This window comes from Antechinus flavipes, chromosome 5 (genome assembly GCF_016432865.1).
Source record: "Antechinus flavipes isolate AdamAnt ecotype Samford, QLD, Australia chromosome 5, AdamAnt_v2, whole genome shotgun sequence".
In the NCBI taxonomy this organism is placed as follows: Eukaryota; Metazoa; Chordata; class Mammalia; order Dasyuromorphia; family Dasyuridae; genus Antechinus; species Antechinus flavipes.
Window position 1 is genome coordinate 199,131,528 of NC_067402.1, and position 8,033 is coordinate 199,139,560.

The following is an 8,033-nucleotide window of genomic DNA, read 5'->3' on the forward strand; positions in this document are numbered from 1 at the left end:
AAAAAGTTCAGTGCCTGACACATACTCTTTTTCTCTTCCCCAATTCCTGACTATGATTATATGAGAGAATTTTACCACACCATTTTAGCAGTGCACAGAGATGATTATACTTTTGATCTTGTCATCCCTCACAAGTATTTCATTTCCATGTTTATGAACTCAGAAATTTTGTCATGTGATCACAGTCTATTATTTTTTCACTTGTAAAGCAGAGGGACCCTGTTCTTCATTTCTTACTATGGCCTCTAATCCTTCCAACTTCAATTCTTTTCTAGACCATCTTCCCTGCAAATCTTCTTTTACCCATCTTGACCCATTGGTGAACCAGTTCAACCTTATCCTGTCCTCTTCTCTACATAACCTGATCTCTATCCTTTTGAAAATCTTGCCCTGCCAAACTTAACTTTAAATTACTCCTACCATCAATTGATTTCAATCCTATTCACCAGATGTTAAATGAAATTAGAAAAAAATTACAACTCAGAGAGCCATCTGCATCCAGAGAGAGAGTTGTGGGAACTGAGTATGGATCACAATTTAGTATTTTCACCTTTTTGTTGTAGTTTGCTTGCTTTTTGTTTTCTTTCTCACTTTTTTTCCTTTTTTTGTGCAACACGATAAATGAGGAAAGATTATAGAAGAATTCTACACGTTTAACATATTTTGGATTGTTTGCTGTCTAAGGGAGGGGTGGGGGAAAGAAAGGGAGAAAAATTTGGAACACAAGATTTTGCAAGGATGAATGTTGAAAGCTATCTTTGCATATATTTTGTTTTTTTTTATCTTTGCATATATTTTGAAAATAAAAAGCTATTATTTTAAAAAAAAACTTTTAAAAGCTTGAAAAAAGTATCAGTTTTGTACAGCTGAATGTTGAAAACTATCTTTGCATGCATTTTGAAAATAAAAAACTATTATTCAAAAACAACAACTTTAAAAGCTGAAAAAAAAAAAAGAATCACAAAATAGGACTACCTGTTTCCACTACAAATATATGTTATATAACCACATTGTTTATACCTCCTTAATCAATTCTCTATTCCATCTATACTTTGTCTTTTCCAAATCAAATCTCTCCTGAGTTCTTTTCCCCTTATCTTCTTAGTTAAGAAAATTGTTTTTATATTTTTCTGAAATAAGGTCATTCACTAAGAGCTACATCTCTTCTCCTCATCTCACATTACTCGAATGCTTTCTCATTTATGTCCTCCTTTACCCATTTCACAGGACAGATTGCCCTTCTCCTTGCATAAGGGATACCATTGCATCCCCTTTTTTCTAGCAAATTACCCCCCCTCCCATCATTCCCTACTCTTTCACTAATCTTTTGTCACTCCATTTCATCTGATTACTATCTATTGCCTACAAACAGAACAGTGTTTTTCCCCTCCTCAAAATCTTTTGCTTGGTCCACATATCTCTGTTCCCTTTTGTAATCAGACTGCTAGAGAACGCTCTCAATCTGACTTCTGAACTCATCATTCAGCTGAAATTATTTTCTCCAAATTACCAATGATCTCTTAATCACCCAATTCAAAGAACTTTTCTCAGTACATTTATTTCTTGACTTCTCTGTGATACTTTGACATTTGATCACTCTCTTATTGATACTTTCTGGGTTTTTATGACACTACTTTTTTCCTGGTCCTCCTCCTATCTATGTGATTAGTGCTCAGTAACCTTTTCAACACATTCATCTATATCATATCTCCCCAAAGTTCTGTCTTAGACCTTTTTCTTTTTTCATTCTATGCTATTTTACTTGGTGAATTCAATTATCAGATTTACTTATACAGTCCTAACTTCTACCCTAATCTCTAGTCTCATATTTCCAGTTGTTTACTGGACATCTGAGATTGGATATCTTGTAGACATTTTAAACACAACATGTCCAAAATTGAAATTAATTATCATTAATCATTCCCCCCAGGTCCTTCCTTCTTCCTAACTGCCCAATTATTATTGAATACATCACTATCATCTCAGTTACTCAAGCTTGCAACCTAGATGTCATCTTCAACTTTTCACACTTCCCACCATATCCAATCATTGCCAAATCCAATTAATCTCTACTTTAAAAAAAAAAAAGATTTTACATTTTAATTAAAAATTAAAGGTTTTTTTTAATTTTCAAAATACATGCATAGATAATTTTCAACATTCACCCTTACAGAATCTTGTGTTCTAAATTTTTTCCCTCTCTTTCCCCCAAATCTTCCCCTGGATGGCAAATAATCTAATATATGTTAAACATGTGCAATTCTTCTACATATATTTCCACAAATATCTTGCTGCATAAGAAAAATCAGATCAAAAAAGGAAAAAAAAAATGAGAAAGAAAACAAAAAGCAAGCAAACAACAAAAAAGTGAAAATATACTGTATTGTGATTAACACTGAGTTCCTACAGACCTCTCTCTGGGTGCAGATAGCTCTCTTCCTCACAAGTTCATTGGAATTGGCCCAAATTCTCTCATTGTTGAGAAGAGCCGAGTCCATCAGAATTGATCATCGTACAGTCTTGTTGTTGCCATGTACAATGATCTCTTGGTCCTGCTCATTTCACTCAGCATCATGTAAGTTCTCTCCAGGCCTCTCTGAAATCATCCTGTTAATTTCTATTTTCAAAACATCTTTTGTAGAAGCCTCCTTCTTTCCTCTGACACTTCCACGTTCTGATGTAGGCCCCCATTAAATTATGCGAGGATAATTTCAATAACCTGATATCTGGTGTTCTGCCTCAAATCTCTCCTGACTCCAAAGAATCTCCATTAAGATTCAAACTGACCTTCCTAAAGCACAGATCCTGACCATGTCACTCTTCCTATTCAATAGGGTGATACTCCCCATAACCTCCAAGATCAAATATAAAATCCTCTCTTTGACATTCAACGTCCTTCATAATCCAGCCCCCTCCTCAACAAGCTCTATAATTCACTGACTCTGGTCTCTTTGTCCTTCCTCTCCGAAGACACTCTACAGTGGTTTTTTCCATGCATGGAATTCTCTCTTTCCTAATATCTATCTCCTGCCCTTTCAGGTTTTCTTCCAATCCCAGTTAAAATCCCACTCTCTAGCAGGGGTCCTCAGCTGAGGACGTTTATCCCCCTCACCCAGGGCTATGAAGTTTCTTTATTTAAAGGCCCACAAAACAAAGTTTTTGTTTTTACTATAGTCCGGCCCTCCAACAGTCTGAAGAACAGTGAACTGGCCTCCTATTTAAAAAGTTTGAGGACCCCTGCGAGTCTAAAGAATGCTTTCTTAGATTAAGGAGAGTACCTTTCCTCTGTTATTTATATCCAGTATATTCTGAGTATATCTTATCTGAAAAGAGTTGTGTGCATGTTGTTTTCCCCTAGACTGTAAGCTCCTTGAGATCAGATAGTGTATTTTTGACTTTCTTTGATCCAAAGTGCTTAGCACTTAATAAACCCTTACTGACTATGAACTTATATCCTGGTTTTTGACTTCTAAGTTACTTAACCTCTCTTTATTTCAGTTTATCTCGAAAATGAGATAATAATATAATGAGGAAATAACAGCACTTACTTCATAGGATTGTTGACAGGATCCAATTTGGTTCAATCCAAACCCAAACTAAACCTCTTCCTTGTGAGCCTCAGTAACTTACTTAACATCATACCTCAGGTGGCTATAGAACCAGAACTAGAAACCAGAAATCCTCATCACCAATCCAGTACTCCTTTCACCATACCTACTGCCTCCTCAGCCTTCACTAATAAACATAACTAGACCAGAAAACTATGGATATATATGTAAAAGAGAAAGATAATGTGCATATTTAATTTTATAGATAAAAATTGCTAGGATGAGAGTAAGGCTTCATATTTTTTAAAAATTTATCTTGATCCATTGCTAAACTTCTCTGAAAATGCTGACTGTATCTAGAGCCAAATGACACATGTGAAAATGCTCTGTACCTGAAAAGGGCAAGTGCTTTCTATTGGAGCCCCAGCTCTTCCACAAACCTTTTTTCTGGGGCATGTAATATATTCCATAGTACATTTTTAACACCTTTGGAAGAGGAGGATTGGGAAGAATCAGAGTTCAACTAAGACTTCCTGACTCTGCGATCTAACAAGTATTACATAATCCTTCGCATGAAACCTAAAACCCAGAGATTGGGAATTCTGTGTAATCACCAAGGACATCACAGCCCTGTAAATTGAAGGCATCTGCCCCAGTGTCTGGGCTAGTATCCAGTTCAGCGGGCTCCATTCCCAAAGTCATCTATCAGGGTGCTCAAGTCAGCCTGCCCTTTAAAATACAGTGTTCTTACTAGCTTAGTTTAGGGCCCTATAATCAGCTGCTTTCAGGAAACAGTATCAGCTCCCTATGTTTCTGAGAAAAAAATTTTCTTTAACCAGTAATACCAGTAATATATATTAGCAGTAATATATTGCACTACCATCATCATCAGCAAACCACCCAGTCTCACCCCAACACACACACACACACACACACACACACACACACACACACACACACACACACTCTCTCCCAGCCTTAAAGCCACCTGATTCTTTTATCCCTTTCTACTTAGCTACTCATTAGCCAGCTTAATTAGGCTGGCAGAGGCTCGAGCCTTTTGCAATTCTTTGGGGAAGACTGGAGAGGAGAATTCTCAGCAGTTCTGTTTCCTGGAGCTAAGGCTGGGGGGTAGGGAAAAGACCAAGGGAAAGAATAGAATAGAAGGGGCTGACTTTTTTAGCTATTAACTTCTGAGAAGGGAGCAAAGGCAAGCACATTTACTTTACTTGCCCCAAGAGTTTCTTTTTCTAACATTAAGAATCTGGAGGTAGAGGGTAGAGCCAGGATGGCAGTCCTGAGCTCTTCTCCCAAACCCCTCCAAAGACTAATAATATCCTAAAAGTTAAAAAAAATCCCACAAAAGGATGTGGTGAAACAATTTTCCAGCCTAAGACTATTTAAAAGTCTGACAGAAAAAGTCAATCACAGTCGGGTGAGAGTGGAGCCCCAGCAAACCAAGAGTAGCCCTTGGGAGTGAATGAATCAGCAGCTGTAACAGCTGTTTTCAGAGGGCTCAGCCCACAGACATATAAGGGGGTCAGGAGACTAGAGGGGCTCTCTTTGCTAGCCCTGAGGCAGGACTTTGTTGCTTTGTTCACAATCCGACCTAGGTCTCAGTACTGGGTAACAGTCCCCTGAGGAGAAGAAGCACTAGCATAGAACTTGTGGAGCTTCATCACAGTTCCAGGGCAGAAAAGAGCTCTTGTGGTCATTCTCAGAGCACAAGCCACAAGAGTAGTAAAATACACATTCAATTGGGTATCATTGAAATCTAAATACTCTCCAGGAAGGTAGGAAGGAAAAGGGACAAGAGAAAGGGGGATGCTCACAGAAAGGAAAGTGGATTAGGGAAGTCAGAACAAAACACTTTTGAGGAGGGACAGGGTGAAAGGAGAAAGAAAGGAATAAACAAAAAATTAGAATGGAAGGAAATGCAGTTATCAACTATAACTATGAAAAAAAATTTTCTAAACAAGTTTCTCTGATAAACGTCTCATTTCTCAAATAAAATATATAGAGAAATGAGTTAAATTTATAAAAATAAGAGCTATTCCCCCAATTGACAAATGATCAAAAAATATCAACAGCTTTCAGATGAAGTAATCAAAGCTATTTATAGCCATATTTTTATTATAGCTTTTTATTTACAAAACATGCATGGGTAATTTTTCAACATTGACCCTTGGAAAACCTTCTGTTTCAAATTTTCCCCTCCTTCCCCCCTCTCCCACAGATGCAGGTATTCCAAAACATATTAAAATATACTACAATCGTATTTGAAATGCTTTAAATCACTAATGATTGGAAAAATGAAATTAAATTAAACAATATTAAAGACAAATTAAAACAATACTGAAGTACTACTTCATACTTATTAGGTTGACTTAATGGGACAGAAAAGGAGAATGACAAATGTGGGAGGAGAGGTAGGAAAATTGAGACACTAATGCACTGTGAAGTAGAACTATGAACTGATTCAACCTTTATGTAGAACAGTTTGGAACTATGCTATTTATAGTTACTATTTATAGCAGCTTTTTTTCTGATGACCATGAATTGAGGAATGACTGAACAATTTGTTTTTTGTTTTGTTTTGTTTTGATTATAGCTTTTTATTTACAAGATATATATGCATGGGTAATTTTTCAGCATTGACAACTGCAAAGCCTTTTGTTCCAATTTTTCCCTCCTTCCCCTCACAACCTCTCCCAGATGGCAGGTAGTCCAATACATGTTAAATATGTTAAAGTATATGTTAAATAGAATATATGTATACATACTCATACAAGCTGAACAATTTATGGTATATGATTGTGATGGAATACTATTGTGATATAAGAAATAATAAGCTAGATGTTTTCAGAAAAACCTGGAGAGACTGCTATGAACTGATGCAAAGTGAAATGAGTAGGACCAGGAGAATAATTTACATGGTAATAGCAAATACTGTAAGAAGATCAATTGTAAATGATTTAGCTATTCTCAGCAATACAATGATCCAAAACAACTCTAAAGGACCTATGAAAAATGCTCATTGCCAGAGAAAGAACTGATGGAGGCTGATTACAGTGTGAAGCATAGTTTTTTTTTTTTTTTTTTTTTACTTTTCTAGGGTTTTTAGTTTCATCTATGTTTTATTTTACAATATGACCAATATGGAAATTCTTTGCATGATTACATATGTACAATATATATCAAATTATTTGCTTTTTCAATCAAGAGTGTAGGGAGGTATGGACAGAGGGAGATCATTTGAAATCCAGTTTTTCATATGTATGTTGAAAATTGTTTTGATATGTAATTGAGAGAAATTAAAATACAAGTTTGTTTGTTTTTTTAATCAGCTACTAGAACCCACCCCTTGTAGTAAGAAGGCACTTTGTCTAGTCTGGATATAGTTTTGGAGAGCCTAATCTGTAATGAATTTGAGGATATAGCAAGGGAAAGAGCCAGTCATTTCTCATACTTGTTGGCTTAAGTCCCTATTCTGACATTCCAGGGAATAAGTTATTTAAAGCTTAATTTTTTTTTGTTTCATATCTAAGTCAGAAAAAAAAAAAGAGAGCAAAAAAAGTACTCAATGTACAATATGAATCAAGTAAGGGATATTTTATTCTGGCACACATAAACATCAAAGGTTTGTGGTGTTGACAAAATGAATTAAAACAGGCTTCAATATCTTAATTTTTAACTAAAGTTATGTTAGTATCCAACATATAAAGGACTGCTTGCCATCTAGGGGAGGGGGTGGAGGGAGGGAGGGGAAAAAAAAATCGGAACAGAAATGAGTGTCAATATAATGTAATTATTAAATAAAAAATTAAAAAAAAAAAAAGAAAATAAAAAGCTTTAAAAAAAAAAACAAACTATTGTTATGTTAGGAGACTGATATTTAAATTGAATCAGAACATAAATAATTTGTAAGACTTTTGATTAAGCATTTTATATTTTACCTTTGCTCTATCCTTTCTTCCTCGAAGATCAGGTCTTTCTTTTTTTTTTTTTTTTCTTTTTTGCTGAGCCAACTGGGGTTAAGTGACTTGCCCAGGGTCACACAGCTAGGAAAATTAGGTCTTTTGATAAACTGGATTAGGTTTCTTCTTCTGTCAGTGGTCATCACTTATGAAGAAACTCCTCTTCTTGCCAATCAGCTTCTCTAATGGACTCAATCTCTAGATCCCTCAAATTCACAAAATCACTTCCACCTGGACTTAGATTTCTTGAATCTAAGATTTTGCCACTTATTTGGGATAGGAAACACCAAATGGAAACAGCAGCCAGGTACTTGGCATTTGTTCACCATATAGAACCTTCCTACTTTAAGCATCAAATGAAAATAATTGCTATAATACAAGAGAGGGAAAGGACTAGCCCATCCTCCGATCCTCATTAAAAATCTGAGTTTTCATGTTGCCATCCAGGAGGGTGGAAGGAAGAGAAAGCCAGCTGGAAACCCTCTTTTTTTTTTTTTAACTGAAATAG